The sequence below is a fragment of the Lepisosteus oculatus genome, chromosome 2, assembly GCF_040954835.1.
Source record: "Lepisosteus oculatus isolate fLepOcu1 chromosome 2, fLepOcu1.hap2, whole genome shotgun sequence".
Taxonomy (NCBI): domain Eukaryota; kingdom Metazoa; phylum Chordata; class Actinopteri; order Semionotiformes; family Lepisosteidae; genus Lepisosteus; species Lepisosteus oculatus.
The window spans coordinates 61426660-61434313 of record NC_090697.1 but is presented as its reverse complement, the minus strand read 5'-3'; positions in this window follow the sequence as shown (position 1 = coordinate 61434313).

The window sequence follows — 7654 nt, the reverse complement described above, 5'->3', positions numbered from 1 at the left end:
TTCACTACAGAAAATAGAAATAAAGTAAGATAATACATTTTACAATATGTTTTAAACAAACTTCCAGAATACAGTAAATATACATTCGTATTTAGACGCATTTAGGGTGTTTGCTCTCTGGGTCTTCCCTGTTGGTAGCAACATAAAAAAGTAACTTTGGATGTGTTGTCAGCACGTCTGCAGTGAACTAAATTGTTCTCTATTATTTAAACACATCCATGTACATTTTGGTATGAGGGATTCATAACAGTCTTGGATTCCTTCAGAACAATCCATTAAATTAGGTGTAATGTACAGTACATTCTTCAATTTGATGTTTGTCCCCTAAAGAAATTTCAGTTGTCCACAGGGCTGTATTCTTGTTATAATAATTTATTTGCTGAAATTTGAAATGGTCCAAATTCTCTGCTAGAGTCCAGACAGGTCTATTCACATTAACCATACACTCAAGTAGGAATTGAAGATAATACCTGAATAGTTTATAAACAGATGAAATGTAAACAATTAAACTAAGTGAAGCTCTGTACCATTTTGTAAATTGATGCTACTTTGCTGCTTTAAAGTTCCTTTTAATATCACAGTCTTTGAGAAACAAAGCAGGCCTACACTGCAATGAAACCAATAGCAGTCAATAAACATTTAGCCTTGCCAGTTTATCCCATAATTCCAGAAGACTTCAGACAAAAACAAGTTTTTGACTCTTATGTTTGCTGCTAATGTAAAGTGTGCTAATATAAGTCAGTCGGAATAAGTTATTCAGTCTACTCACTTGACTCTTTCTTTTGACTAGAACTAGTTAATAGCTGATCAGTGTGATCATCATCTGTTTCATGGTTCAGGAGGTTACCAGCATTTGTGTGACTTTAAACTGCAGCCTAAAAGATAAAAAAATAAATAGATTGAGCAACATACTGGTATACAGGACTGAAGTACCAACAATTTATTTGATAGTTATTGGTCAGTATTTAATGATTTCAAATAAACCAAGTTCTAACCTTCCCAGCTTGAGTTGATTTGATACCTTATTAACACCTTGTAGGTTGAAAAACCTACAAATTCCCTGATATGTAAATAATTCAGTTTTGTTTTTGTACTTGTTTATTTTGATTTTAAAAATTGTTGCCAGAGAGCTTGTCAGGCTTTATGGAGACATGCACAGTTCAGGCATACTGTATGAATTTGTGTATAGTCCTAAGGCTTTCACTTTTGTGTGCTTCAATATGGTACTTGTTTAAGTAGCATTGCATTTCTGTTTATGAATTTCATGTTCTGAACAGTTGCTTGTGTACAGTTTATACTAACCTCACAAATAATGTACTCTCCTTATTTACAGGTATTTTATTGAGTGTAGGTAATTTTATCAATCATATTTTAGTTCTTTAACATAGTGAAATATTCATTCACAGAGCCATGTTAGCTTTGAAATAAACATCACAATAGTTTTCATTATTTCAGGCAATTAATAATTAGTGCATTGAATCAATTGTAATCTACCATTAGTGTTAAGGGTTACCTACCTCTAGTGATAATGTTAGATAATTACATCACCTTAAGGGAAATATAATTAATAGAGTACCATAATTTGTACTAGGACCTCTGCTCTTCCTAACGTATGTCAATTTTGTAGATTCTGGTATTACGAGTAAACTAGTCACGTTTACAGACAATACTGAACAGGAGGATTAAGAAACATAAGAAAAAACAAATGAAATTCAAAAAAGGTTAAGATAAAATTCATTGAACGAACGTCTTAAAGTAGATTAAATCATGTAAATTTGTATTTGTTAATCCATGATATTGTTCTATAGATCTAATTCTGTAAATGTCAAGTTTCTGTTTAAATAATCCTTTTAGAAACAGAAATGTAAATGTGTCTATGTTTTACATGTTTTTCTACATAACCTGTTTTACTAACAGCAGTTAATAATGAATATTGTTTTTTTTTATTTCCTTGATCTTAGAGTCATTAAAAAATGTGAATAGAAAATTATTAAAACCTGTTGGATTACTTTTGACAATGCTTATTCTTGCCTTTTGGTTATTCAAATATGTCACATAAAACTGTCGCTTTAAATTTAGAATGAACCCCATATTCCCATATTTATGGCTCTGATAAAAATAGAAGTATGGAATGGTTTATTAGACTCTTCTTAAGAATGTACTTTATTAATATTCCTGTAACAAAATGAAACAGCCTGCAAAGGTAGAAATGAGAAGTCTATGACAGTGGCATCTAAGAATGAAAATATCCTTGAATGTTTTTACCGTTCACATTTATCACACATATTTGGCTTTTTCCTACATCTTTTTATTACCCTGCTGTCTCTTTTGCATTCTCTTTATAAGCCCATGAACTATCTCCTCAACTTCTGGTGGTTTTGCTTGTACATTTAACTCACTCTGGAACTTCCCTTCCCTGCTGTTTCTAATGCATTTCGCTCTGTAGTGCTACAGCAATGCATTTGGTAAGGACCTGCACAAAGGAACTAGACTGCAACTCCAAGCTTTGACACAAGAGGGGGACATTGCTCCATCCACCCATCATTCTTCTGATTCATTTCAGTAGACTATAAATGTGTAGCAAGGGTAATAATGTTTAAATGGCTAAAAGGTTTACATTTGATTCCTGGAAATGACTGAGTGAACCATGGTTCTCACAAAAAAATGTGTCTGAAAAACAGGATCTGCTAGTGCCATTTATACATCCGGTTAGATAATGGAGTGCATTGATTCAAGAGAAAGTGCCAGAGGAGGTTATGTAAACTGTGTTGATTCCATTCCATTAAATGCTTCCTGGGGTATACAGCATGTTCCAGTTTACTGTTTGCTTAAGAGGGCAGCATGGTGACACACTGGTTAGTATTGCTCCCTCACAGCGGGATCCTGGGTTTAATATCTGTGGTACTGTCTGTGTGGAGTTCGTATGGTCTTCCCATGTTCACATCCATTTCATCTGGTATCCTCCCACAGTCCAAAGACATGCTGGTAGCTTAATTGGCTTCTGCAAACAAATGGCCCTGGTGTGAATGTGTCCGTGTTTGTGTCTGTGTGTGCTCTGCAAGCGTTTAGCATCAAGTCCTGGGTGTATCTTGCCTTGTTCCCATTGCTTGCCGGGTTAGGCTCCAGTGCCCCCTTAGGACCCTGTACTGAATAAACCTGATAAAGAAAATGGATAACTTTATTACAGTTACCTAGATAAAACAGCTGGAAGCCTGGGTGTATATATATATTACAATTCTGCAGTTGATTACATTATTAGACAAATTAAGTAACAGAGAACTTGTGTAGAGCAAAATCCAGAAGACACTAGGTCTCATGAACTGAGCTTGAAATCCTTGGTCTTGATCACACATAGAATAAAAATCTGTCTGACTGAGATGTTGACAAAGTAACTGTTTTACCTCTCCCATTTTTTTTACTTAAGGGAATCTCCAAACAAGTATAATGTACAGTACTATCAAATAGTCAGCAAATATAAATAAATATGAAAATATTTTAAATATAAGCAGTCCCTCCATCCATTTTCAAACTGTTTTATCTAATAAACAGGCACAAGGCAAGATACATTCTGGACATGATACCAGTCCACCACTCACAGACACAAAACACACACACCCCAGGACCAATCTTCCCAGAAGCCAGTTCACCTACCAGTATGCCTTTGCACTATGGGAGGAAACACACTTGAACACAGAGAGAACATACAAACTCCAATGCAGGTCCTGAATTGAACCCAGGGCCCCAGCACTGCAAAGCAACAATGGTAAGCACAGTGTCCCCGTGCTGTACTTTAAAAATACATGTTAAATGAAAGCACAGAAAATGAAAACAAATATACATACATGTATCAAGGGATTATACTGTAGTATGTTTTCAGTACACATTGTACCACGCTGACAAACTAGTTGTGCCAGTTGTGGTTGGTCTCCTGTTGTTGGCATTGGCAACTTGGTCACACAAGTATTATTGGGCAACTCAGGTGAAGTGAAAAAGTTGGGTAAGACAAGACCTTCACATTATGTTCATGATTGCAATCCTAATATCATCTGGGCTGGCATAAACCTACTGAAAAATCAACATTTCCACATTGGCTTTCTAAAACATAAAGACTGTTGACTAAAGCGATGGTTCTCAGCTCCATTCTTGGGAGACCTCTGGCTCTTCTAGTTTTTGGTCCAGCTGAGCTTTTAATTACTGAGTTTCGCCATTCCAGTCCTTGTTTTCAAAATATTTTTTTCCTGGTGTGTTGTTAGAAATGAATTCAACAAAGAGAACTCCAACACAAGTGGGAATAGCAGTAAGCATCAAGATTGCCGACATCTGTGCCATAAATTCTTGTTTCAAAGGAGATTATCCCCATATCATCACACTGCTGGATTGGTTGAAATGAACAGATACAAATCTCTTCAAAACTCTCATCCTTGCCTATCGTTCTGTCAATTATTTGACTCCCTCCTACCTTCAGTCCCACATTTCTTGTTTCACACCTAAGCCAGCGGTGACTCTTTGCATTCCAGGAAATGGTCAGAGCGCCAGTTTCCTGTTTTTTCTCAACAAATCAGCCTATTGCTGAACCACAGAATGCCATTCTTTGGGTAATTTCTCTCACAGACAGGCCATCTTGGGTCATGCCAGTATCAGCCAGGCATTCTTAATTAGTCCAGATGGTTAAAATCATTTTGAATGACCATTCATTTGTGAATACAACAATGACTCTTTGTTTTTGCGATTTTAGTTTCACTCAAATATCAAACATGGAACACCAGGAATTTTGGATCAAATCTCATGACTTGAGTATAAGGCAAAAAGTCATGACTTTACTGCTCCATTGAGCAAAACTATTTAGACAATCAACCAAACATTCAGCTCATAAAAACCTAAATTGTGGTGCTTTATTTATGCCTCAGTACACAAACAAATTCACCCTCAGAAATCCTGAATAGAAGAATATTGAGGTAATAGTTTAAGAAATACATCCTCTGATGCACCTGGATACATCATCAGTGAGTGATGTTACCTGGGGTCACTGGGTTTTTCAAGTCTTTAAAGATCATACACCCAGGCAACCCAGCCAAGGATGATCACACTCTGGCTTGTGTCCAGGTGGCATTATCACCCACAAATCATGCCTCTTGATTCACAGCTGTCTTGAGGCTCTTTCTGCAGCCTCTGTGGTGGTTTTGATGGCCTTCCTGTTACTCACTGCTGTTATGCCCAAAAGAATGCAGGCTCAACAGAAGAACTGGCCTGCAGGTCACCTCCACGGGCTCACAATGCACTCTCCACCCCTTCCCATTGCACTGATTAACCAGGTCTTTGTACTTGGCTCTGTTCTTTTCACTGGGCACCTCCATCCGTTGTTCTTCCTATGGAACTGTTAGCTCTAGTAAGATCACCTACTTAGATGTTTCAGACAACAGTAGAATGTCTGGCCTGAGTGTGGTGGCTATGAAGGTGTCAGGGAACTTCAGCTTCCAATCTCTTGCCGTTGCCAGGAGACCTGCTTTTACGTTTGTGATTATGGCATCTGACCGGCTCTGAGAAACTCAGTGGCCCGATTTGCTGCATGCTGAATTTTACTGCTGTTGGTGCCCCTGCTAGTAGTGCCCGCTAAAACCTTCAGCACCTGGTCATGGCACAGATAGCAGCCTTCTCAAAGGGCTTATGATATACTATAGTTGAAGTCTTTTATTACATTTTGGCTATTCAGTCTGTTTTACTTTCTGCACTTTTTAAAATAATTTATTGGTATTATGTACTGATGGTTGCATACTGTATGTTCACAATGGACTTACAATCATCTCTTATATTAGGAAAATGGTGCATTGAAAATCACAATTTCAAAACTCCTTACAAATAGGTACTGATTAATATTGCAACTTGCTATTTTATTTCCTCTACATTGAAAGTGTGCTTTCATTTCTCACCATTCCTCTTGTCTTACTTCCTGTGAGATCTAGTCTAATTCATTCTAATATAGTTTCCAAAAAATCTCTAATCTAATATACATGCATTATTTACATTGCATTTTTGTTTGTCGTGAGCTCTAAAATCTCTACATAGGGTAGGTTGTTCCATGCTTTTTTTTCCATAATAGGCACCTACAGAAAACCAAATTTCAGTTGGTCTCTAACTGGACCCACTACACTTGGTTTGTGTGATTGAAGAGCAATTCATATGCATGTACTTTAGACTGATATCTTGTAATTACAGTAGCTATCAAAAGTATCCCCCCCTCCCCCCTTAGATGTTTTCACATTTTACTGTATTACAATATAGAATCACAATATATTTATTTAGGATTTTTTGTCATTGATCAACAAAGACACTCGAATGTCAAATTGAAAACACATTCTACAGATCTTCCTAAATTAATTATAAATATAAAACAGAAAATATGTGATTGCATAAGTATTCAACTTATTTTACTATGACACACCTACAGTAAATAGACTCTAGTGCAACCAAATATCTTCCGAAGTTACCTATATGGTGAATGGAGTCCACCTGTGTGCAATTAGGGTCCACCTGTGTGCAAACATGCACACAATCACATGAGTTCAGGACTAATATATCTATTCATACCTATACCTATATTGGTCCCACAATTGATAGTACAGCTCCCCCCCAAAAAAACTACCACATGAAGACAAAAGAACTTTCAAAGTAAATCTGGGGTAGTGTTATTGAAAATCAACATACTTATCCCCCAACACGCAGTAAAGCCCATAATAAAATAACATAGAAAAAATGGAACAACTGTGAAACTGTGAAGAACAGGGCGTCCTAAAAAATAAGTACTAGTACACTAGAAGCACACTAGCCAGGGAGGCCACCAAGAGGCCTGTGTCAAATCTAAAGGAATTACAGTCTTCCATGGCTGAGATGGGAGAAACTGTACATATGACAATTGTGTGGCTGCCTCACAAATGTGGACTGCCTGGGAGAGTGACAAAAAACTCACATCAATAAAATGTGGAAAAGTCCAAAGAAGAGTGAATACATTTGATAGCCACTATAGATGCAATACATAGTCTAAATTCAAATGTACATTTTTACTCACTGCACTGTAGCTTTCTGATTCATGGCCATTTAACACTTGAGACAGAAATGTGCCTCGTAGGACTAAATGGATCAAAGTTAGTAGTCCAGCAGAAAACTGGGAACCGTACTGTTAAAAATACATCAGTCCTAAAGTTTTCTTCTGAGACAGAAATGTGCCTCAGAAGAAAACTTCAGGACTGATGTATTTTTAACAGTACGGTTCCCAGTTTTCTGCTGGACTACTAACTTTGATCCATTTAGCACAAGTACTGTCTTGTAACAGGTATTCTTATCTGCCAGTTTTTGCTTAACTATTTAAAGCTTTTAAATGGCAGCCTGACTGGAATGGTCCATCTGCCAGTAACTCTATGACAATAGGCTCATTCCAACATCGTGTGCCTTATAAACTAAAGAAATAAGTATTATGATTCAATTAGTTGCGAGATTAGCTAAAGTATGTTTCTAAAACACATTAAAACATGAAAAACAATCTATGAAATAAATATCAAAAGATTCATTCGAAAACAATGTTTTTCCTTTTTCTAACTCACTTTAGTAATACTTCTCATATGTGAATTTTAGAACAATCAAAACCCAAAGCTTTTCCATT